The 26213-nt window shown below is 38.2% G+C and overlaps 1 long non-coding RNA gene across 1 annotated transcript in view; it reads left to right on the top strand.

Annotated features, from left to right (window-relative positions):
* LOC130705617 (uncharacterized) overlaps positions 1-26213 on the top strand; it is a 53372-nt gene that overhangs the window by 13314 nt on the left and 13845 nt on the right. Inside the window, exon 2 of the long non-coding RNA XR_009005937.1 lies at positions 19036-19123. This is a non-coding gene — a long non-coding RNA (uncharacterized LOC130705617). The remainder of the gene's footprint in view (positions 1-19035; positions 19124-26213) is intronic.

The raw sequence follows: 26213 nt of genomic DNA, 5'->3' as shown, positions 1-26213 counted from the left end.
TTATTATTTTTAAATTCAGAATGGAAAATTTAAGACATATACAAAGATAGAGAAAATAATATGTTGAATCCCCATTGCCCATCAGCTGGCATCAACAACTATTGGCATTTTGTTTATCTTATTTCATCTATTCTGCCTGACTTAAATTTTTTCTTTCATTTATTTTTTGCTGGAATATTTTTTAAAGCAAACCTAGACTTTGTTATTTTTATGCAGTAAACACTTCTGTATTTTTCACTAACAGAGATGTTTAAAAAAACATAACCATATACCATTATCAGTTAAAATTTACAATGGTTCTTTAAAATCATCTATTATCCAGTTCATGTTCAAATCCCCCCAGTTGCCTCAAAAATGTCTTTTTTCAGTAGTTTGAGGATTTGAATGCCAAACATTGCATTTTCCTGATAAGTCTTATGAATTGCTTTTAAATGTATGACAGTTTTCCCTTCCCCTCCCCCTTTAATGCCCCAATTATTGAAGAAACCAGGTTATTTTCTTTGTAGAACTTCCCACCTTCTAGATTTGGCTTATTGTAGCCTTATGGTGTCACTTAACACATTCTTCTACCACGTTTTTCCTTTATATACTTACTTGAATATAGAGGATCGACTAGATTCAGGTTCAGTTCTTTTATTTTTTTATTAATTATTTTTATTTTTGGCTCTTTTGGGTCTTTGTTGCTGCACGCGGGCTTTCTCTAGTTGCGGTGAGCAGGGGCTACTCTTTGTTGCGGTGCGGGGGCTTCTCATTGTGGTTGCTTCTCTTGTTGTGGAGCACAGGCTCTAGGCCCGCAGGCTTCAGTAGTTGTGGCACATGGGCTCAGTAGTTGTGGCTCGTGGGCTCTAGAGCCACAGACTCAGTAGTTGTGGCACACGGGCTTAGTTGCCCTGTGGCATGTGGGGTCTTCCTGGACCAGGGCTCGAACCCGTGTTCCCTGCATTGGCAGGCGGATTCTTAACCACTGCGCCACCAGGGAAGCCCAAGTTCAGTTCTTTTAACAAGAACACTTAATAGCTGGTGCTGTCTGCGCGCTTCCTCTTGCATCAGCATTGGGAAGAATAGAACATTGGCTGGCCCGCGTTAAGTGACATTGAAATTCATCAGTGGGTTCAAGTGTGGTCAGCTTCCTCTCCCCAGTATAAACTTCCTCATTAACCTTTCCTAATGGTTTTAGCATTCAGAATTGAACATTAGTTACATCCATTATTTCACTCAGAGTTGAAAAATGATTTTCTAAATCTATTAATATTTTTCTGCATTTATTCTCTGGAATTCTTCTATGAAGACCTCTCCCTTGTCAATCATTGGTAATCCCAAAAAGCAGTTGTATAGGAAAGGCAGAATAAGGGCTTGATCCTTTCCTTTTATTTGTCAATTTTATGAAAAATGAGTTGGTGCTTTAACAACCCCCAGTGATAGTCAGTTACATATTTGGACTTGCAGATTTTCATAGCTATATGTTTTATTTGAAGCTATTATTTTATTCAATGTTCAAATGGTTCCATCCTTGGCCAATGGAAAGCCCTCAGATTTTCTCCTTTTGTCTTCTTTTAATAAAACCCCAGTAATTCATGATGTTTTCCATGCTTTCTGGCACAATAAGGTATAGGCTAGACTTAGTACATTTTCTACACCAGATCTAGATTGAGTCATTTCTCCAAGTAGGAATGTTCCCTTTTAGTGGAAAATGATATGTAGAGACCACAATCTTGGTTCTAGAAGTAAATTTATTATCCTTTTAATGGGTCTGTGATACTCTGTGACATACCATGATATATTTAACCATTCTCCATTGCTGGCATTCACCTTTCCCCCAGTTTTGTTAGATTCTGCCATTCAATTGCAAAGCCATATAGAAGATACAAGAAAACTGTTTAAGAAACTTGCTATGGTCCTTGTATCATTAACAGAAATTGAAAAATTGAAACCCAGTACTAGGAGAGTTGAAATTCTTAATAGAAATCTGGTAACCAAACAGTTCTTGGGCATTATGTGAGGACTAAAGGAAAATAACACTTCTTCAGGTCGATAAAGAATTTCTCCTCTACTTCCTGGAGCTTATCTTTAACAAGATGAGAAGCTGATACTCTTTTCTCCTTTCCTCTTTTGGAGAAGAATTTTCCTTCCTTCCCTCAGGGATCTTAGTGGAAACATATTTTCTGTTTGCTTTTTCTAACTGTGCTTCTGGCAAAGGGATACACACTAGCTCTCCAAGTCACGAAGCAGCTTGGACCCCTCATCAGCCCCGTACAACTTTGGATGGAGGTGCAGCTGTGTGCCATATTGGCAGTGCATTCTGTTCTTGCAGAGCGCATTATGGCTTTTTTGACTCTATGTTTTATTTCTTTGCCAATCATCAGACAGTGTGCAGTGGAGGAAACAAAATTTATTGAGAGCTTTAGGCTCTGTGACTAGCAATAACCATTCCTGGCTGGTTACAAAGTTCCCCAGATGCACCATGGTATATAACCCTGACTTTCTAGTTCATTGTAAAATCACAACACTATACTAACTCTGCCAACTGGCCTTCTTTTCAGTATCTACATAAAAAAGAAAGATATTGGTAACACTCTTTTGATAATAAAGCTTTTGATAATACTGATTGACTTTACAAAAAAACTTTTATGGTAGTATAATATACATTACAGAAAATTACACATAAAGTACAGCTTGATAAATTTCTTCAAACTGAACACACTCATATAATCAGCATTTGGATCAATAAATAGTTCATTTTAAGCACTCCCAAAGCCTTGTTATGTTCCTTTCAGTATCTCCCCTTCTACTTCCAAGGCCAGCTATTGTCCTGATCCCTAAAAGCATAGATTACTTTTTCCTGGCTTTGTACTTATATAAATGGAATAGTATAGTATATACTCTTTTGCATCTGGCTTATTTCTCTAAACATTTGTAAGGTTCAACCATATGAATATGTGTAATTGTAGATCGTTCATTTTAACTGTCATATGGGATTCTGTTGTGTGTCTCTACTACAATTCATGTATCCATCTTCTGTTTATGAGCATTTGGGTAGTTTCCAACTTGGGGCTATTAAAATAATGTTGCTATCAGCATTCTAGTACATGCCTTTGCTGAACATACATGTGCATTTCTGTTGGATCTACACCTAGAAGGGAAAGTTATGGTCACAGTGTATGCAGTATGTTCTGCTTTATTAGATAATGCCAAATAGTTTTCCAAAGTGGTTGAACCAAATCAAACACCCATCAGCAGTGTGTGAGACCTCACTGAGACTTGGTATTTTCCATCTTTTTCATTTATATGTATATATTTTTTTCCTTTTTAAAATTTTATTTTTTATTGAATGGAAGATTCTTTAAATTCTACAGTGTTTTACAATTTTCAAAGGTTTCTCACACATGATTTCATATGATCCCATAATAACCACCTTTTTTCCCCTACCCCTATATTGCCCCTCCCCACTGTAACCACTGGTTTATTCTCTATATCTGTGAGTCTGCTTCTTTTTTGTTTTGTTCACTAGTTTTTTGTATTTTTTAGATTCCACCCATAAGTGATGTCACACAGTATTTGTCTTTCCCTCTCTGACTTATTTCACTTAACATAGTGCCCTCCCTGTCTGTTCATGTTGCTGCAAATGGCAAAATTTCATTCTTTTTAATGGCTGAATAATATTCCATTGTGTATATATATATATGCCACATCTTCTTTATCCATTGATCTGTTGATGGACACTTAGGTTGCTTCCATACCATGGCAATTGCAAATAATGCTGCTATGAACATTGGTGTGCATGTATGTTTTCGAATTAGTGTTTTTATTTTTTTCAAGTATATACCCAAGAGTGGAATTGTTGGGTCATATGGTAGCTCTATTTTTAGTTTTTTGAGAAACCTTAATTATATATATATATATATATATATATATATATATATATATATATATATATATATGTATGTATATACTTCTGAGTGGAAAGAAAATTCCCAGAGTAGAGAAGACTTTCTAATACCAACCTCCAGGTTCTGTCTGAAGTGTAGCAATAGTTATGGGGTAGTTTAGGCAGGGTCTCTGACAACGCCATAATTTATCTCATTGATGATGAAGGATTGGCCAGATGTATACAAACAGCTTTTGAATACCATCAAGGAGAAGAAGCCTATGAATTTACTGACTTTAGAGCGCAGTCAACTGTTGCCTTCTGATGTTTATTATTATATAAATTTTATGACAAAAAGACAGCAGAAAAAATTCACAATTCCATAACTGTAACACAATAATAATACTTGAGTTCACTCATCCACAAACATAGCTGAATTATATATGGTTGTAATCATAATCTAGACATAATTTCATATGATGCTTTTTTGAACTGAATGTTGTATCTAAAGACTCTCTCATGTTGTTTCAATATTTCTTTATTATAAATTTGATTGCTTCTAAAGTTTTACCATTCTAGAGAGGTCTGTAGAAAATATCTTCATCAGCTTACCTTTCCTTTTTTTAAAAAAAATTCTTTAGGCTAAATTCCTAACAGTGGGATTACTGAATAGAAAATTATCTTTTTTTTTGGCTCTGGATTTATCATACATCTTCTTTCCAAATGGCTCTCCATAATTTATGCAAGTGGAATCCAGTCTTCTTGGAAACCAAAAGAGCTTAGTTTTACTTACAGCAACACACACTTTGTTAGGTTCATTAACAAATAAAATGTACAACATATTGTAAAAGTAAATTCCTTGCATATGGAAGATTTAAAAGTTCTTTCTTTATTTGTAATATCCAAATCTGGGAACAATCCAAATTTCCAGTAGTAGATCAATAGATATTAAATTGTGGTACATCCATACAATGGAATACTGTTTAGCAATTAAAAGGAAGGAATCATTGATACATGGCAACATGGATGAATTACAAAATAATTATGCTCAGTGAAAGAAGCCAGAAAAAAAAGAGTATATATTGTATGATTCCATTGTATTATCTCTAAAAAATGGAAACTAATAGTGACAGAAAGTAGATCGGTGATTGCCTGGGGACACTGAGGTGGGGGTGGAGAGGGGCAAGAAGGACAGACTACAAAGGAGCACATGGAAAATTTATGGGTTGATGGATATGTTTACAGTAAGTTCCCTACATATGAACGAGTTCTGTTCCAAGAGCGTGTTCATAAGTCCAGTTTGTTCATAAGTCCAACAAAGTTAGCCTAGGTACCCAACTAACACAATTGGCTATATACTGCTGTTTTTATGCTTGCTTCCGGGCATCCTGGGCTTGAAATAAAGATACTGCACTACTGTACTCTATACAGTACTGTACAGTAAAGTACACAAAAGCACAACCACTTGTAGAGGAAGCACACATGACAGTGTACTCCAGGTATGTGAACTAACTTATGTGACTGGACATGCTAACCCATGTTCGCATCTTTGAAAGTTCGCGACTTGAAGGTTTGTATGTAGGGGACTTACTGTACGTGATTGTGATGATAGTTTCATGAGCATACAGTCGGTCCTCCATATCTGCAGGTTCTGTATCAGCATATTCAACCAACAGAGGATCAAAAACGTTGGGAAAAAAAAAATTCCAGAAAGTGCCAAACACCAAAACTTGAATTTGCGATGCTTTAGCAGCTATTTACATAGCATTTACATTGTATTTACAATTATTTATATAGCATTTACATTGTGTTAGGTATTATAAGTAATCTAGAGATGATTTAAAGTATACGAGAGGGGAGACCTCAAGATGGTGGAGGAGTAAGACGTGGAGATCACCTTCCTCCCCACACATACATCAGAAATACATCTACATGTGGAACAACTCCTACAGAACACCTACTGAACGCTGGCAGAAGACCTCAGACTTCCCAAAAGGCAAGAAACTCCCCACATACCTGGGTAAGGAAAAAGAGAAAAGGAAAAACAGAGACAAAAGAATAGGGACGGGACCTGCACCTCTGGGAGGGAGCTGTGAAGCAGGAAAAGTTTCCACACACTCGGAAGCCCCTTCGCTGGTGGAGACGGGGGGTGGGTGGGGGGAAACTTTGGAGCCACGGAGGAGAGTGCAGCAACAGGGGTGCAGAGGGCAAAGTGGAGAGATTCCTGCACAGAGGGTCAGTGCCGACCAGTACTCACCAGCCTGAGAGGCTTATCTGCTCACCCACCGGAGTGGGTGGGGGCTGGGAGCTGAGACTCAGGCTTCGGAGGTCAGATCCCAGGGACAGAACTGGGGTTGGATGCGTGAACACAGCCTGAAGGGGGCTAGTGCACCACAGCTAGCCGGGAGGGAGTCAGGGAAAAAGTCTGGAACTGCCAAAGAGGCAAGAGACCATTGTTTCGGGGTGCACGAGGAGAGAGATTCAGAGCACTGCCTAAGGGAGCTCCAGAGACAGGCATGAGCTGCGGCTATCAGCGCGGACCCCAGAGATGGGCATGAAATGCTAAGGCAGCTGCTGTAGCCACCAAGAAGCCTGTGTGCAAGCACAGGTCACTATCCACACCTCCCCTCCTGGGACCCTGTGCAGCCTGCCACTGCCAGGGTCCCCGTGATCCAGGGACAACTTCACCGGGAGAACACACGGTGTGCCTCAGGCTGTTGCAACGTCATGCTGGCCTCTGCCGCTGCAGGTTTGCCCCGCATTCCATACCCCTCCCTCCCCCCGGGCCTGAGTGAGCCAGAGCCCCCTAATCAGCTGCTACTTTAACCCCATCCTGTCTGGATGGGGAACAGATGCCCTCAGGCGACCTTCACAGAGGCAGGGCCAAATCCAAAGCTGAACCCCAGGAGCTGTCTGAACAAAGAAGAGAAAGGGAAATTTCTCCCATCAGCCTCAGGAGCAGCGGTTTAAATCTCCACAATCAACTTGAGGTACCCTGCATCTCTGGAATACCTGCATAGAAAATGAATCATCCCAAAATTGAGGTGGTGGACTATGGGAGCAACTGTAGACTTGGGGTTTGCTCTCTGCATCTCATTTGTTTCTGGTTTTATGTTTATCTTAGTTTAGTATTTAGAGTTTATTATCATTGGTAGATTTATTTATTGATTTGGTTGCTCTCATCCTTTTTCTTTAATATATAGAGATATATATATTTTTCCTTTTTCTCTTCTTGTGAGTGTTTATGTGTATGCTTCTTTGTGTGATTTTGTCTGTATAGCTTTGCTTTTACATTTGTCCTAGGGTTCAGTCTGTCCTTTTTTTTTGTTTGTTTTTAGTATGGTTTTTAGAGCTTGTTATAATTGGTGGATTTGTATTTTGGTTTCGTTGCTCTCTTCTTTCTTTCTTACTTTTTTTTTCTTTTTTTAATTTAATTTTTTTTATTTTTAATAATTTAAAAAAATTTATTTTAATAACTTTCCTTCCTTCCTTCCTCCCTTCCTTCCTCCCTTCCTTCCTTCCTTCCTTCCTTCCTTTCTTTTCTTTCTTTCTCCCTTTTCTTCTGAGCTGTGTGGCTGACAGGGTCTTCGTGCTCTGGCCAGATGTCAGGCCTGTGCCTCTGAGGTGGGAGAGCTGAATTCGGGACACTGGTCCACCAGAGACCTCCAGGCTCTATGTAATATCAAATGGTGAAAGCTCTCCCAGAGATCTCCAACTCAACGCTAAGACCCAGGTCCACTCAATGACCAGCAGCCTACGGTGCTGGACACCCTATGCCAAACAACTACCAAGACAGGAACACAACCCCACCCATTAGCAGAGAGGCTACCTAAAGTCATAATAACGTCACAGACACCCCAAAACACACCACCGGACGTGGTCCTGCCCACCAGAAAAACAAGATCCAGACTCATCCACCAGAACACAGGCACCAGTCCCCTCCACCAGGAAGCCTACACAACCCACTGAACCAACCATAGCCACTGGGGGCAGACACCAAAAACAACGGGAACTATGAGCCTGCAGACTGCAAAAAGGAGACACCAAACACAGTAAGTTAAGCAAAATGAGAAGACAGAGAAACACACAGCAGATGAAGGAGCAAGGTAAAAACCCACCAGACTAAACAAATGAAGAGGAAATAGGCAGTCTACCTGAAAAAGAATTCAGAGTTATGATAGTAAAGATGATCCAAAACCTTGGAAATAGAATGGAGTAAATACAAGAAATGTTTAACAATGACCTAGAAGAACTAAAGAGCAAACAAACGATGATGAACAACACAATAAATGAAGTTAAAAATTCTCTAGAAGGAATCAATAGACTAACTGAGGCAGAAGAACTGATAAGTGACCGGGAAGATAAAATAGTGGAAATAACTACCACAGAGCAGAATAAAGAAAAAAGAATGAAAAGAATTGGGGACAGTCTCAGAGACATCTGGGACAACATTAAACGCACCAACCTTAGAAATATAGGGGTCCCAGAAGAAGAAGAGAAAAAGAAAGGGACTGAAAATATTTTAAGAGAGTATAGTTGAAAACTTCCCTAATATGGGAAAGGAAATAATCAAGTCCAGGAAACACAGAGAGTCCCATACAGAATAAATCCAAGGAGAAACATGCCAAGACACATACTACTTAAACTATCAAAAATTAAATACAAAGAAAAATATTAAAAGCAGCAAGGGAAAAACAACAAATAATATACAAGGGAATCCCTATAAGGTTAACAGCTGATCTTTCAGGTAACTCTGCAATCCAGAAGGGACTGGCAGGACATACTTAAAGTGATGAAAGGGAAGAACCAACAACCAATATTACCCAGCAAGGAGCTCATTCAGATTTGACGGAGAAATTAAAACCTTTAGAGACAAGCAAAAGCTAAGAGAATTCAGCACCACCACACCAGCTTTACAACACATGCTAAAGGAACTTCTCTAGGCAGGAAACACAAGAGAAGGAAAAGACTTACAATAACACACCCAAAACAATTAAAAAATGGTACTAGGAACATACATATCGATAACTACCTTAAATGTAAATGGAATAAATGCTCCAACCAAAAGACATAGACTGGCTGAATGGATACAAAAACAAGACCCGTATATATGCTGTCTACAAGAGACCCACTTCAGACCTAGGGACCCATACAGACTGAAAGTGAGGGGATGGAAAAAGATATTCCATGCAAATGGAAATCAAAAGAAAGCTGGAGTAGCAATTCTCATATCAGACAAAATAGACTTTAAAATAAAGACTATTACAAGAGCCAAAGAAGGACACTACATAATGATCAAGGGATCAATCCAAGAAGAAGATATAACAACTGTAAATATTTATGCACCCAACATAGGAGTACCTCAATACATAAGGCAAATGATAACAGCCATAGAAAGGGAAATCGACAGTAACACAATCATAGTAGGGGACTTTAACACCCCGCTTTCACCAATGGACAGATCATCCAAAATGAAAATAAATAAGGAAACACAAGCTTTAAATGATACATTAAACAAGATGGACTTAATTGATATTTATAGGACATTCCATCCAAAAACAACAGAATACACTTTCTTCTCAAGTGCTCATGGAACATTCTGCAGGATAGATCATATCTTAGGTCACAAATCAAGCCTTGGTAAAATTAAGAAAATTGAAATCGTATCAAGTATCTTTTCCGACCACAATGCTATGAGACTAGATATCAATTACTGGAAAAAATCTGTAAAAAATACAAACACATGGAGGCTAAACAATACATTACTAAGTAACCAAGAGATCACTGAATAAATCAAAGAGGAAATCAAGAAATAACTAGAAACAAATGACAATGAAAGCATGACAACCTCAAACCTATGGGATGCAGCAAAAGCAGTTCTAAGAGGGAAGTTTACAGCAATACAGTCCTACCTCAAGAAACAAGAAACATCTCAAATGAACAACCTAAACTTACACCTAAAGCAATCAGAGAGAGAAGAACAAAAAAACCCCAAAGTTAGCAGAAGGAAGGAACATAAAGATCATATCAGAAATAAATGAAAAAAAAATGAAGGCAACAGTAGCAAAGATCAATAAAACTAAAAGCTGGTTCTTTGAGAAGATAAACAAAATTGATAAACCATTAGCCAGACTCATCAAGAAAAAAGGGAAGGCTCAAATCAACAAAATTAGTAATGGAAAAGGAGAAGTAACAACTGACACTGCAGAAATACAAAGGGTCATGAGAGATTACAACAAACAACTACATGCCAATAAAATGGACAATCTGGAAGAAATGGACACATTCTTAGAAAAGCACAGCCATCCCAGACTGAACCAGGAAGAAATAGAAAATATAAACAGACCAATCACAAGCACTGAAATTGAGACTGTGATTAAAAATCTTCCAACAAACAAAAGCCCAGGACTAGATGGCTTCACAGGCAAATTCTGTCCAACATTTAGAGAAGAGCTAAAACCTATCCTTCTCAAACTCTTCCAAATATAGCAGAGGGAGGAACTCTCCCAAACTCATTCTACGAGGCCACCATCACCCTGATACCAAAACCAGACAAAGATGTCACAAAGAAAGAAAACTACAGGCCAATATCACTGATGAACATAGATGCAAAAATCCTCAACCAAATACTAGCAAACAGAATCCAACAGCACATTAAAAGGATCGTACACCATGATCCAGTGGGGTTCATCCCAGAAATGCAAGGATTCTTCAATATACGCAAATCAATCAATGTGATACACCATATTAACAAATTGAAGGAGAAAACCATATGATCATATCAATAGATGCAGAAAAAGCTTTTGACAAAATTCAACACTGATTTATGATAAAAACCCTCCAGAAAGTAGGCATACAGGGAGCTTACTTCAACATAATAAAGGCCATATGTGACAAAGCCACAGCCAACATTGTTCTCAATTGTGAAAAACTGAAACCATTTCCTCTAAGATCAGGAACAAGACAAGGTTTTCCACTCTCACCGCTATTATTCAACATAGTTTTGGAAGTTCTAGGCACTGCAATCAGAGAAGAAAAAGAAATAAAAGCAATCCAAATCGGAAAAGAAGAAGTAAAGCTGTCACTGTTTGCAGATGACATGATACTATACATAGAGAATCCTAAATATGCTACCAGAATACTAGAGCTAATCAATGAATTTGGTAAAGTAGCAGGATACAAAATTAATGCACAGAAATCTCTTGCATTCCTATACACTAATGATGAAATATCTGAAAGAGAAATTAAGGAAACACTCCCATTTACCACTGCAACAAAAAGAATAAAATACCTAGGAATAAACCTACCTAAGGAGACAAAAGACCTGTATGCAGAAAACTATAAAACACTGATGAAAGAAATTAAAGATGATACAAACAGATGGAGAGACGGACCATGTTCTTGGATTGGAAGAATCAACACTGTGAAAATGAGTATACTACCCAAAGCAATCTACATATTCAATGCAATCCCTATCAAACTACCAATGGCATTTTTCACAGAACCAGAACAAAAAGTTGCACAATTTGTATGGAAACACAGAAGACCCCGAATAGCCAAAGCAATTTTGAGAAAGAAAAACGGAGCTGGGGGAATCAGGCTCCCTGACTTCAGACTGTACTACAAAGCTATGGTAATCAACACAGTATGGTACTGGCACAAAAACAGAAATATAGATCAATGGAATAGGATAGGAAGCCCAGAGATAAACCCATGCACATATGGTCACTTTATTTTTGATAAAGGAAACAAGAATATACAATGGAGAAAAGACAGCCTCTTCAATAAGTGGTGCTGGGAAAACCGGACAGCTACATGTAAAAGAATGAAATTAGAACACTGCATAACACCATACACAAAAATAAACTCAAAATGGATTAAAGACGTAAATGTGAGGCCAGACACTATAAAACCCTTAGAGGAAAATGTGGGCAAAACACCCTATGACCTAAATCACAGCAAGGCCCTTCTTGACCCACCTCCTAGAGAAATGGAAGTAAAAACAAAAATAAACAAATGGGACCTAATGAAACTTAAAATCTTTTTTTTTTTTCACAGCGAAGGAAACCATAAACAAGACAAAAAGACAACCCTCAGAATGGGAGAAAATATTTGCAAATGAAGCAACTGACCAATGATTAATCTCCAAAATTTACAAGGATCTCATGCTGCTCAATATCAAAAAAAAAAAAAAAAAAACCGAATCCCAAAAATGGGCAGAAGACCTAAGTAGACATTTCTCCAAAGAAGATATACAGATTGCCAACAAACACATGAAAGGATGCTCAACATCACTAATCATTAGAGAAATGCCTATCAAAACTACAATGAGGTATCACCTCACACCAGTCAGAATGGCCATCATCAAAAAAATTTACAAACAATAAATGCTGGCGAGGGTGTGGAGAAAAGGGAGCCCTCTTGCACTGTTGGTGGGAATATAAATTGATACAGCCACTATGGAGAACAGTATGGAGGTTCTTTAAAAAAGTGAAGATAGAACTACCATACGACCCAGCAATCCCACTACTGGGCATGTACCCTGAGAAAACCATAATTCAAAAAGAGTCATGTAGCACAATGTTCATTTCAGTTCTATTTACAATAGCCAGCACATGGAAGCAACTTAAGTGTCCATCAACAGATGAATGGATAAAGAAGATGTGGCACATATATACAATGGAACATTACTCGCCATAAAAAGAAACGAAATTGAGTTATTTCTAGTGATGTGGATGGGCCTAGGGTCTGTCATACAGAGTGAAGTAAGTCAGAAAGAGAAAAACTAATAACTGTATGCCAACACATATATATGGAATCTAAAAAAAAAAAAAGGGTTCTGGAGAACCTAGGGGCAGGGCAGGAATAAAGACACAGACATAGAGAATGGACTTGAGGACATGGGTAGTGGGAAGCGTAAGCTGGGACAAAGTGAGAGAGTGGCATGGACATATATACACTACCAGATGCACAATAGATAGCTAGTGGGAAGCAGCACATAGCACAGGGAGATCAGCTCGGTGTTTTGTGACCACCTAGAGAGGTGGGATAGGGAGGATGGGAGGGAGATTCAAGAGGGAGGAGATATGGGGATATATGTATATGTATAGCTGATTTACTTTGTTATAAAGCAGAAACTAACACACCATTGTAAAACGATTATACTCCAATAAAAATGTTTGAAAAAAAGAAATTAAACTGAGAAAAATTTAAAACATTAATTCATTTAAAAATAAGTTAATTACATTTTAACATAAATTTTTGTTAATGAAAACTAAGTAAACTTTCCAAAACAAACAAAGAAAAATAAATGAAGTATTTGAGAGACTGTGCATAGGTTATATACAAATACTACACCATTTTATATAAGGGAATTGAACATCTTCGGAGTTTGGTATCCACAGAGATCGTGGAACCAATCTCCTGCAGATACAGAGGGACAACTGAATGCGTATGTCCAAACGTATTAAGTTGTACACTGTAAATACATGCAGTTTGCTTCATATTAATTTTACCTCAATCAAGCTGTCTCAAAAAATAAAATTTGTTGCTCAATATTTCCAACTCTTTGAACATTACAAGCAAATGAGGAACATGAGTTGTTGTTAATTCATTATTATTAGGTAGTAATAATGGATTTAAGGACACAATATTGTATTTCACCCTAAAATATACTCAAGTCCTAACCCCCACTACCTAGGAATGTGATCTTATTTGGAAACAGGGACTTTGCAAGCACAATCAAGTTAAGATGAGGTCATACTGGATCAGGGTGGGCCTCGAATCTAGTGCTTGGTATCCCCTAAGAGGAGAGGATGCATGGACAGACACACAGAGAGAATAACGCCATGTGTAGATAGAGGCAGAGACTGGAGTGATGTAGCTACTCTAATCCCAGTAACACCAAGGATTGTTGAGAGCTACTATAAGCTGGGAAGAGGCAAGGAAGGATTCTTCTCTAGAACTTTCAGAGGGTACATGGCCCTGCTGACACCTTGGTTTCAGACTTCTAGCCTGTAAAACTGTGAGAGAATACATTTTTGTTGTTTTGAAATTACCAGAAGTGATAATTTGTTACATCAGCCCTTGGAAACTAATACATACAGCAACATGCTTTTATTAGCTAGTCTACTCTAATTTTAAACAAAGTTGATTATAATACCAAAGGAAATCTACATGATATCTGTATTATAGAACCAGATGTCTGATTATTTCATGTCTGATGAAACTTTGTATTTTATAAAGTGAAACTCCCTTTGTTCTGTCCTTGTTTCTCTCCTCTCTCCAGTAGCCACATGTGTTACCATCATGTCTTTATATTAATATGAACACAGTGATTATCAAAGAATTGTCTGTGGATGCTTGGTGATCCCTGAGACACTTCCAGGGAGTCTGTGAGGTCAAAACTGTTCTCAGTTTTGATTTTTTCACTGTGTTGATTTTTTGATGTTTTCACTGTGTTGACATTTGTCATTTGTCAGTGATAGTACAAAAGCAATGGTATATAAAACTGCTGACATCTTAGCACAAATCAAGATAGTACCACCAACTGCACTAGTAGACGTTTTATTCTTCATCTGCATGTACTGGCAGAAAACAAAAAAAAAGAGTTTCACTTAGGAATCACCTTGATGAAGCAGCAGTATTATTAATTTTATTAAATCTTCATCCTTGGGTGTACGTGTCTTTTTAACAGCCTGTGTGATGATATGGGGAGTACAAATAATGTCTTTCTGTTACATAGAAAAGTCCAAAAAAAAAAAAAAGCACTTGTGTGGTTGAGTTTTGAACTGAACTAGCAGCTTTTTTCATGAACACCATTTTTATTTGACAGACAGACTCTGGTTATTCAAATTTTTCAGACTTGGGTACTTAGCAGACATGCCCCTCTATGCCCAGAGATTTTCCTTTAGTGACAGAAATCTTAAGAGATTGTGTTTCCTTTACTGAGAATGATATTTCCTGTAAAATCTTAAACACAGGTAAAGCTCAGGGAGTTACAGGGATTTGCTGAAGGACACATACCATAAAGTAGCAGACATGGGCTTAGAAACCAGGCCCCCTTACTTCCAGCCTGCTACTCTTCCCATTTCACTAAATGAGACAGGTGGCTTTTCATATTTCATGCATCCTCTCCTTGAGACAGAATTAATGCTGCAAGAGAAAGAAATGCCAGGTGGAAAAACTGACAAGTCAGATATTACACAGGCACTTAATTTTTATTTTGTAATTTTCACAATCTGAGCAACCAAGTAGAATACATAAAGAAGACACTAAAATGTGGCATAATAAAATTCATTTGACCAGAAATACGGGCTTCCATGTTTTTGTCTCCAGCTCAGGTTTTTTTTTTTTTCATTTTTAATGTCAACTGTTCTCTGAGCCCAGCGCTCACTTTGGCAAAAACTACATTTAGTTGCAAATTGAGACACGGTGCATAGCTGCTATGATTAAGGAATTCAGAATCTTATCCAATATAAGGCCTTGAGGGCAGAAAGAAGTGCTGAGCGAAAAACATTTCAATGTTGCCATGTCCGGATGAGTGCCTGAAATAAATATTAACTGTTATTTCTGCAAACTTTCCCTCTGTCTTATGTACTTCATTTCCCCCACTTTTGAGTCTACAGTGTATTTCAGCAACATTATGGGTTTCTACTCATGATGAGTGTTCTCAGCGTGGGCTGGGTCAGTGTTTGTAGCTCAGCTGGCTGGTGCCAGAGTGGAGGGCACGTCTGATTTGATTCCACCCCAGGCACTGAAGGATTTTGAAGACTTTCCTCCTAATCTTTGGCTTTACTTGATAATCCCAGAGCATGCTGGGAAATCTCAGCAAGAGGAAAAATTTAGTAACCACAGGGAGGCCTGCTTGCAGGGTTGTGGGTAAGTATGAAAGCTTATGAGTATGACTGTTAATGACTTGTATGTTCTGCTTTTCACAAGATTTTCTTGCAACAAAAAGTGTGTAGGCTTGTGAGGACAGACAGCTTTTAGAAAACTCAGCCGTCCCCAGAAAGACAAATGCATGATTTGAGTCATTTCCCAAGAGAGAAGCCACTAGTCAGCCAGGTATGTGGAACCATGTGGTTCAGAATTTAGAATTTCAAAAGCAGGAGCTGGCAAAGGGTTACATGGGATTTTAGCCTCACGTTTTCATCATCATTTTTCTTTCTTACTTTTGAGTAGTGAAATTGCCCTTGGCATATGCAGAATAAGAGACATGCTATCTACCTCTAGTCAACGTTGGAGAAAGTGTTCAATTCAGAAATAGACTTTGTAGCCGAGAAGGTGATCAAATCTCAGAGGCTTGAAGAGTTTTTCTGTGTGTGTGCAAACCAGTTTCTCATGTATCTTCTTTTCGATTCTGTTTTCCCCCTTTTTGTTGTTGTTGTTTGTTTATATATAGTCACTAAGACTCTCTGTCTTGGAAATGTTTAACAATAGGCTAGATATTTATTTGGTCTGGGTGCTCCAGATGTGAGCTGGCCCAGAGGAGGTGGTGGTGGAGATGGAGCCTTTGCACTATGCACTGGGAGTGGGCAGATTTCACTGACTGGTTTACAAGGCTCTGAAGCATTCTGTACTTAGAACTAGCTTTTCTGAGCATGCAGAGGCATGTGACAGTGGCTGATCTTGACATAGAGGGAATCTAGCCAGAGGTGTCTGTGTACAGCATGTCCCAAAGTACAAGGAAGCTTGCCTCATGACCCTGTACCTATAGGGCTAACCTAACATGACAGCTAGGATGGCTCTGGTCTTCTATATGCTGGAGACAACTTCACCTTCATTTAATTAAACACAGCTCACTTTATTAGGTTCCTACTAAGAAAAATGGATGAGATTTGAACATAATTAATTCTTGTGACTTACTACCCTCACTTTATTTATTTATTTATTTATTTTAAAAAATCTATTTATTTATTTATTTATTTATGGCTGCGTTGGGTCTTCGTTGCTGTGCGCAGGCTTTCTCTAGTTGCGGCGAGCGGGGACTACACTTCGTTGCAGTGTGCGGGCTTCTCATTGTGGTGGCTTCTCTTTGTTGCGGAGCACAGGCTCTAGGTGCGCGGGCTTCAGCTGTTGTAGCACACAGGCTCTAGAGCACAGGCTCAGTAGTTGTGGTGCACGGGCTTAGTTGCTCCGTGGCATGTGGGATCTTCCCAGACCAGGGCTCGAACCCGTGTCCCCTGCATTGGCAGGCGGATTCTCAACCACTGCGCCACCAGAGAAGCCCTACCCTCGCTTTAAATTGTAGGAAACAGAGGATTAGAGAGAATAAGGGGCTTATCCAAGTTCATACAACTGGTTCTTCTCACCACATATCTTCATTGTGATAAGAGAGACAACTTTCCTTTCTGTGACAAAAATACAGTCTCCTGCTCACATTAGTGAGTCTATGATTTTTTTTAAAAAAAAGACTTTATTTTTCTAGATTGCTTTTAAATTCACAGAAAAATTGAGAAAAGGGTACAGAGGTTGCCCATATATTACCTGCCTCCCTGACCCCCACCCATTGTCAACATCCCTCTCCAGATTGGTATATTTGTTAAAGTCAATAAGCCTACATTGACACATCATTATCACTCAAAGTCCATAGTTGACAGTAGGGTTCACTCTTGGTGTTGTACATTCTATGGGTTTGGACAAATGTATAATAATATGTGTCCATTATTATGGTATCATATATAGCATTTTCACTGCCCTAAAAATCCTCTGTAATCTGCCTATTCACCTCTCCACACTGCCCTTCCTGCAACCCCTGGCAATGACTGATCTTTTTACTGTCTCCATAGTTTTGCCTTTGTCAGAATGCCATATAGTTGGAATCACATGGTATATAGCCTTTTCAGATTGGCTACATCCACTTAGTAATATGCATTTAAGACTCCTCCATGTCTTTTAATGGCTTGATAGCTCATTTCTGTTTAGCACCAAAAAATATTCTACTGTCTGGATGTACCACAGTTTATTTACCAGTTTACCTACTGAAGAATATCTTGGTTGCTTCCAAGTTTTGGCAACTATGAATAAAGCTGCTATAAAAACCTAACTGCATTCCTCAAATTTTGCTATGTAGCGTTTTTATTATTGTTCTAAATTTTTAGAATGATTTCTCCATTCATCCATGAATTATTTAGAAGCATATTTTTAACTTTCTAAATACATGGGCTTTAAAAAAATCTTTCTACCATTGATTTCTAATTTAATATTATTAGATTAAATTAGAATTTAATGCAGAGAATGCAGATTATGATAGGATTCTTCAAAATTTATTGAGATTTTCCTTATATGGTCAGTTTTTATAGATAGTCCATGCATACTTCAATAGAATGTTTACTCTATGTTCCGTAAATATGTATTAATATAGGGATTATTTGTTCTTCAAATATTCTATTACTCTTTCTTTGCTTTCTTGATCTCTAAATTGCTGAGAGGTGTGTTAAAATCTTTTACTATGATGGTTGATATGTCAGTTTCTCCTTTTCACTCTGTAACTTTTCGTTGTACATATTTGAAGGTATTTTATTGTGTGCATACAGGTTTAGAATTTTTATATCTTTCTGGAAAATTAACTTTTATTAATACATAAAAGCCTTCTTTATTAACAATGATTTTTACCCTTAAAGCTTATTTTTTGTCTGATATTATTTTAATTATACCATATTTCTTTTGGTTAGTACATGCATAATATGTAATTTTTCTATACTTTTAATCCTCTGTGTTTTTTTGCTTTAGATGTTCCTTTTGTAAATTTTGTTTTTTGATGTGACTATTGAAAAAAAATATGGTTTGACATTCTTTGTCTTAGTTGGACAGTTGAGTCTATTTACATATATTTGGATCTTCTTCTTCCACCTTCTTTTTAAATTTTGTTTGACCAGACTCCTTTTGTGCAGTAAGTAGGTTGAGCTTTCCCCACTAAGGCAACGAAATTATCAAGGTGTTTTTTGAGCACAGTTTAATACACATACCTATGCCTATTAAATACATACCCCTCTAAGAAGTAGGTTATTTTTACCTTCATTTTACATCCAAGGAAACTGAGCCAGAATGGTTAATTACCTGGCTCTAGGTCACAAAGCATTTGTGTGGCAAAGATTAGATTTGAACCAAGATCTTCTGGAATTGGAGTCCAAGTCCCTTATCTTTTCATGCTTCCATCTTGTCTTCAGGATAGAGTCATCTCCAGTGGAACTGAAGATAAGAAAGAAGATCAAAGGAAGAAGAGGACTTCAGGAAAAGCCAGTAAGGAGTGCTGAGGTCAGAACTTTTATTGTCTTTAAAAAAGGATTGATTAGAGTTTTGAAAGTAAACAACTTTTTGCTTTGTCCTTGTTTCTTTGATGGAATTTACTCATCAGAAAGTGAAGATGTTTGCTACAATATAAGCAGCATTTAAACACATAGTCATTTTTTTATTAGTCATGGTATTTCACCCATGATGAAATGAAAGTTTCATAAAACCGTAATTTGGAACAGAAATGGATGGTGATTTTGTCAGTTTTCTTGATAAGTAGAGAGATATGAAGAATATTATTGAACAAGCCTGACAATGAGAAGACCTAAGCCCATGTTAATTTCAGTGATTCACAAAAGAGAGCAAAGTAAAATTTCTCTCTGTTTAAAGTATTCTGTTTTATTGTTTAAAAATTCACTTGGCAGGAATTTCTTGAGAATTTTTCTCAGGGTCACTGAAGCTAGTTTTGGTAATAAGTTTAGGCTTTGAAGGCAAGCAGTGATTTGGTTGAATGAAAATTTGATCATTAATTGTCTAAAAGTATAGAGATTGTGTGATTAAGGGGTAGGGAGGCAACTGCAACTATTTTGGGGGGACTGAAGACTATAAATTTAAACAGTCTGATTTTGTTTATGGATTCTATGAAATTTCAAGGTAATCATTTCTTCTGCCTTAGGTCACAGCAGCAGCTTTGTAGATCTAGTGCTATGTCCCCTTGTCTAAATTGTAACCCCTTTATGGTGATGTGGAGCTTCTGATAAGAGCTCTAAGTAGCTTGAATATACAGTGAGAATCACATTAAAGCTGGCTTCAGAACCCTAGTTTTGTAGGTCTAGGTGACTAACATCTTTGATAAAGTAAGCTGAAAAGTCCATTTTCAAATGAAATGTACTTATTTTAAAAGTAAAATACCTCAAGTGAGCAGAATCTGCAGTTCTAGATCTTTTTAAAAATTTTTATTATTTATTTAATTGAAGTCTAGTTGATTTACAATGTTGTGTTAGTTTCAGGTATACAACGAAGTGATTCAGTTTTATGTAAATATATATATATTTTTTCAGATTCTTTTCCCTTATAGGTTATTATAAAATATTGAGTATAGTTCCCTGTGCTATACAATAGGTCCTCATTGGTTATTTATTTTATAAATAGTAGTGTGTATATTGCAGTTCTAGGTCTTAAATGAAATTTGGGCATAAACAAAGACTGAGTGTCACTTTGATTCACTGATAATCTACGTTACCAAAACAGGATGCTGATTGTTGATGTTCCTTTTCTTCTATTGTAGGATCACCTCTACTTTGTATTAGTATGGGAAGAGTCTGTGAGATGTATCAATAGTTAAAAGATATTGCAGTAGGCTTTTAACTGTCTCCTCTCTTTTATTTTTGTTCTGTAAAATTTTACACACATATTGCCACTGGAATAATTTTTTTAAGCTGGTTGAATCTTATGGATAAAGTGCTAACTCTATAGCTTGGACTAAAAGCTATTCCCAGTCCAGTCCAATCCCAACCTGCATTCTGTTCTCAACTCCAGTCCTCCATCACCACCTCCACACACACACACACAGACACACACACACACACGGAGTTCTAACCACTTGGTATTTGTTCTTACTTTCTTTGCACATGCTATTCACACTGCCTAAAATGCTCTTGACTCTCTCCTCTACCTCTATAATCTCAAGACCCTGATTAAATATCACTTCCTCTTTGAAGCCATACAGAACCTACTTCCTACAGTTGTTTCTTCCTCTGTGCTTGCAAAGCACATTATAAATTCACCATTTTATGGAATTTACCAATCGTATTCTAGTAAGCCATAAACTATAAGATGTTGCAATACAGTGAAAGCCACAAAGAGTAGCTGCATAAAGATTAACTTTCCTCTTCTAGTTCACTACCATGCTTTTGTCATTTCCCACCTTGCTCCTAATTAGTTCTGGGGTGGAAAAAGAATAAAATTGCTGCTGGTGGGACTTAGACTTAAGTAAGTAATGGAGAAGATAAAGAGGACCAGTAGTAAGAAATGACAGCAAGGAGACAGGGAGATTCTGTGACCCTTAGGTGGTCTATATGGGCCTGCTGTTCTCAAGTAGCCATCTGTACCTAGGGGATGCACAGAAAACAAGTGTATGTGAATCTAAGATTACCTGTATGAAAAGCATATTCTGCTTAAGTCTAAGAAAAACCAGGATTAGATTAAACATGTGAAAAAAAGAATAACCTTCTCCAAGTGTTAACATTTCTATAAAACTCACGTTAATCATATATCCTATTTGAATGTAACAGAAACACGAGTAAATGTTTATGCTGAAATAATGTAAAAAATAGTTCAGTTTTTACTTAAAATTTGGAAAAGTGTAATAATCTGCTAACCACAGTTTTAGAAAGATGAGCTATTCAAGGCTATAGACTAGTCTGGTAATAATAGTAACGGTTGCCATTTATTCAGTGCCTATTAAATCCCAAGCACTGTGAGGAATGCCTCATAACTATATTTTATTTTATATATTTTATTTTATTTAATCCATGCAAAGCTAGGTACAAGCACCCCCATTTTTTAAAACAGACAACTGATGCCCCAAGAGGTCAGATAACTTGCTCAGTGTCACCCAGTGTGTGGAGAGAGTCTGAATTAGAATTCCAGTCTTTCTGCCTCCAAAGCACATGCTCTTTCTGTCATACCAGGTTGCCTCACAAAGTAACTTCTGAGGATGAACATCTAGGAAGAAATAAAGAGCTTCTCAAAAATCAGATCTGCAAACTAATGCCTACAACTCAACAGCAAATGAGTCTACTAGTTAAGAAAAATGTATTTAAGAAATCAATTTGGTGTCCCTAAAAACATGCCTACCGCATGCCACACAATGACTACAAAAACACTCAAAATAACTGATCAGATATAGTTATCTCCTGAAGGTTTTCCACCACTGTCTAGCCCAACATGAGGCCCTCTGACATTGGGCCAGGGGCACCATGTAAAAGTTGTGACCTACAACCCGGTCTGTCCATGGCCCTGTTCCACACTTCAGTCTTCTCTCTGCTTCTCTTGGCTTCCTGTTTTCTGACCCTGTGTCTGGTCACAGCATTCCATGCTGTCTTCTTCACTTTACTCTCTGCCTTACACAGGGTTCTGTCCCTTCTGGGTACAGCCTTGGTGATTCCGTTGACATTGGCCTACCTCTAGGTTCGCAATGCAGACTATGGCCTTAACAGATACTCCTGCCATGATGTTTATCCAAGAGTAGTTTGAAGACCACTTCTGTCAAGATTATATTGGGAGGGAAGCTTGTGAAATATCTGAGTTGACTGAATCAGGACCTCTGGGGAGTGGGGCCCTGCAATCTGCACTTTAACAAGCTTTCTCTGTGATTTCTTTTGTGACCAGTGTTTTATAGGTACTGTTCTAGGTTTGATGTGATCCCTAGGCATCCCTATCCTTTCTGTCATCCTCTGCAATGACTCCCCTATATGTGAGGGCTCCCTGGCCTGACCTGACTCTGTGCCATGAGTGTGGTTAACTGTGGGTTGTTTATATTGCTTGGGCCTCTTAGAAAATCCAATCCTTAGCGTGACTGCCTGCCCTTTGCAGTGACAAATGTAATTTTCCCTTTACTTCATACATAACTTCAGTTTCCCCAAAGCCTCATCTGTTTATGGGTACAAATAAAGCCACTTATTGTTTATAACCCAAATTTCACTGACTCATGCCCATACAGACATAATACAAGACCTTAATTTCCTGCAGAATTTTCCCTCAGTGTTTCTGGGAGGTTTTGGGACGGGCCTCCCAGGTGTCCTCAATGATGCTTCTTTGCGCCGTGCTGCTGGTTGACGTGTGTCACTTTTGGAGTCACTAGGCTATGCCTCTCCATGAATCCAAGGCTGGTGGCCTCCCTGCAGGTGTTGATCTCCATGACCAGGACTAGATGCTCTCTCTCTGTACTTTCAGAGCTGCAAACCCTTGAGGAGCCGGGGGTGATGCTTTGTTTCCAGGCATCCTGACTGGGTTGGAGCCAGTCTGTGCTTGGCATAGAAGTGAGAGGATGCTGTTTGCTCTGACTCTGTGTTGTATTTTTTCCACCCAAGCAACACTATTACTCTCCTGGGTCTCCAAAGTCCTTCTCATTCAATTTCCGTGTGCAGCTCCTCTCTCCAACACCCCAAACACTGGTCTATATTTCCAATCCACTCACTTCCTTGGATGCCCACAAATAAACCATATTCCCCGAACAAAACCACTGTGAAAAATCTACTCCTTATAGACCTCTTCACCAGTTCATCACAAATGCTCAGCCATATCTAAATCTCTGAAGCTCATTTTAAACTTAGGTGGGCACTCTTCCCCTACCCAACACACATCTTAACATCTGTTAAGTTCCTGACTCCAATGATCCCAGTTTTAGAGCTACTACAGAGAGACCCTTGAGAAAAGGTTGAAACAAACTTTAGAACATAGGATAAGCTGTCAGAGTGAGAGAATGCAACAGTAAAGATACTGGAAAATTATTTATTTTTTGTTTCAAAGAGGACGTCTGATAAATTTAAGTTGTAGAATATGAAAGAAAAGAGAGAAGCAGAGAATGGAGCTGCATGCGGGATTCAGCATCGAAATGAAACACAGTCTCCCCTACTTTCCTCCTCCTTTACCACACAGGGCCAGCTGTCACCGAAAGCTGTTTCCAAACCAATTACAATTCCTTTACCAGAAAGGAGGATAAAATCTTAACAAAGGAACAGATGATTGGATGCTATTGGTTCTTCTGACTCTGGAACTGCTTTAGAAAGGAAGTTGAATCTTTGCAGAATTATTATTATCAGTCATTCTTTATTGCTTCAGCTTTCTTTATTGCATTCTAACACACAAAGTAATGAAAACATATAATAAAGAGAATAAAACACGTAATGCATCACTGTGCAGATATTGCAATCATAGCAAATCCAATGTAAATGCCCTATAGGGAATACTTGAGCCTTCCAATACATTGCTAACAGTTTGCATGATACTACATCATGTTATTTATCTACTAAACTTTTCATGCTTTGCTCTGCTAAATATCATGCCAGCATCAACCCCAAATAGCACTAGGACTCTTTTCCATTTTCCACATGGAAGTATATTTCTTTGCTGTCACTGGTTTTAATGTTTGCAAAGAGTAGCTCCAGCTCCTGAATAATTAATGCATAATGATTACTAAGCTACGGGTAGTTTACTATTCTAGCCCCTCTGGTCTTTGCAAAGTTGCTTGCTTTAATATGCACTTCAAATTGGAACCAAGAGGTAGTAAAAGTCATTAAGACGTCATGGAGCTCAGTCAGTAATGATTTACAGAGTTTGGACGCATCCTGGGTTTTTCATTCATGGCTCTCAAGCCCCATCTGCTGCTTGTTTTCTTACTTGGTATCCTGTTTGCAAATGCTTCTCTGATGGAGGGTTTCTGTTCCGTTTACACTTAAAAGAATCGACACTCAAGAGTTCAGGTCAAGTACACATTTCCTCTGTGGTGTTTCCAACACTGAAAGATCATTGGCAATGACTAAATACACTAGGAATATTTCTGCCAAATATATATACATGTCAAGCAACTTCATGATCTCATATGGTATGGACACTTAGTAAATATTAAATAATGATAATAAGAGTGATTCATCCAAAGCACTGTAGAAGAGACTTTTTAAAAGCTAGCTGGGAGGGTTTTAAAGAGGAGCAAGAATGTTCTCATGGTGAGAGTGGGAGAGTACTAATATTAAGACTGACACTGCTATTTGCTGCTTGTGGTTTCTTCTCAAGGACATTCCTACAGATTAACTCAGACTTTCGTGATTCCCATGCGCTGTAAGCTGTGTTATCCCAAAGGACAGAGATGGTCATTTTAGGGGCCTTGCCTGTGAGCTGGAATGATCAAATGTGCCAGGGATATCTAAGGAGAAGTTGTGAGTGACTATGGCAGGGCAAATTCCCCTTGGGTGGGCATTAGAATGAGAACTAGTTGCCTCTAGAAAGTCAGTGACTCAAATTTTATTTTCCCTGGTACCTGGTCTGGGCCTGAACATACAATATACAATAGAAAATTGGTCAAGATATTTGTGGGATGGTGCTAAATAGAAGAATATATTGTAAACACCATTCCACACTAACCAAATTGAGGTTTCGGTTTTATATATATATATGTATATATAAGTAAAAATATAAATATAAATATCTATCAATCGATCAATAGATATCTTGGTTGCTCAATGTTTTCCTCCCATGGAATATTATGCCATTTACCTTTTTTTTGGAGTCCCTCGAATATCTCCATTAAATACAATTTTTAAAAAACATTTTAGAAATAAATATATAAATGCTTTGAGTCTGGTTTTGTAGAATGAAAAAAGGATGAGTTTGCTTATGGTAGGAGATGTTAATTCTTTGAGATGGTTCAGAAAAGGTCTTTGACTAAGTGAACCCTGGTGACCTCCATGTTAGCATAAGTCTAAAAGTCAAACTTGCTATTTCGTCCTCTAGCAGACCAAGCCTTACGTACTGTAATTGGTGCTTTGCCCTTTCCAGCTCTTAGATTGTTGCTAGGCCTGGCACTGGGTTAAATGGAAGGGACCCTTGTCGTTGGTGGAGTAAATGGAAGGGAGGTTAAAGGTGTGCATTGCTCCACGCCTGCGAATGGTTTGCTAATGAATCATTTGTCAGAGAGGAATGAGGGGGAAGAGAAATAGCTGCAAAATGACCCGAGAAGCCTCACAATATAGTGTATGATTAAATAACGGACCGAGTATCACAACCTCTGAGTACTTCAGAGAAATAGAAGGCATTGACCACAAGTCAGTATCACATTCTGTGACAGATTCCCCACAGAGGACTCCCACTGAGTCAGGTTCTTCCACAGTTTATGGTGTGCGGTGAGTCCATTGGGTGTATTCGTAGTTTAATGGGTTGGTTGCTGATTGCCATAATGGAGGGAGTGGGGGTGAGAGGAGTCAGGGAATTTCAGGGGAGACCACAAAAATACTTTGGTTCAGTCCTCGGGGCTCTCCCTACCCCATTGCCCTCTCCCTCCAGGTGTCAGGGCCCTATCTTCCTTTCCAGGTGTTTGTGGTTACTTGTGTGAGTG

The sequence above is a fragment of the Balaenoptera acutorostrata genome, chromosome 18, assembly GCF_949987535.1.
Source record: "Balaenoptera acutorostrata chromosome 18, mBalAcu1.1, whole genome shotgun sequence".
Taxonomy (NCBI): domain Eukaryota; kingdom Metazoa; phylum Chordata; class Mammalia; order Artiodactyla; family Balaenopteridae; genus Balaenoptera; species Balaenoptera acutorostrata.
Note: the sequence above shows the minus strand (reverse complement) of the source record. Positions and strands in the feature narration are given on the sequence as shown.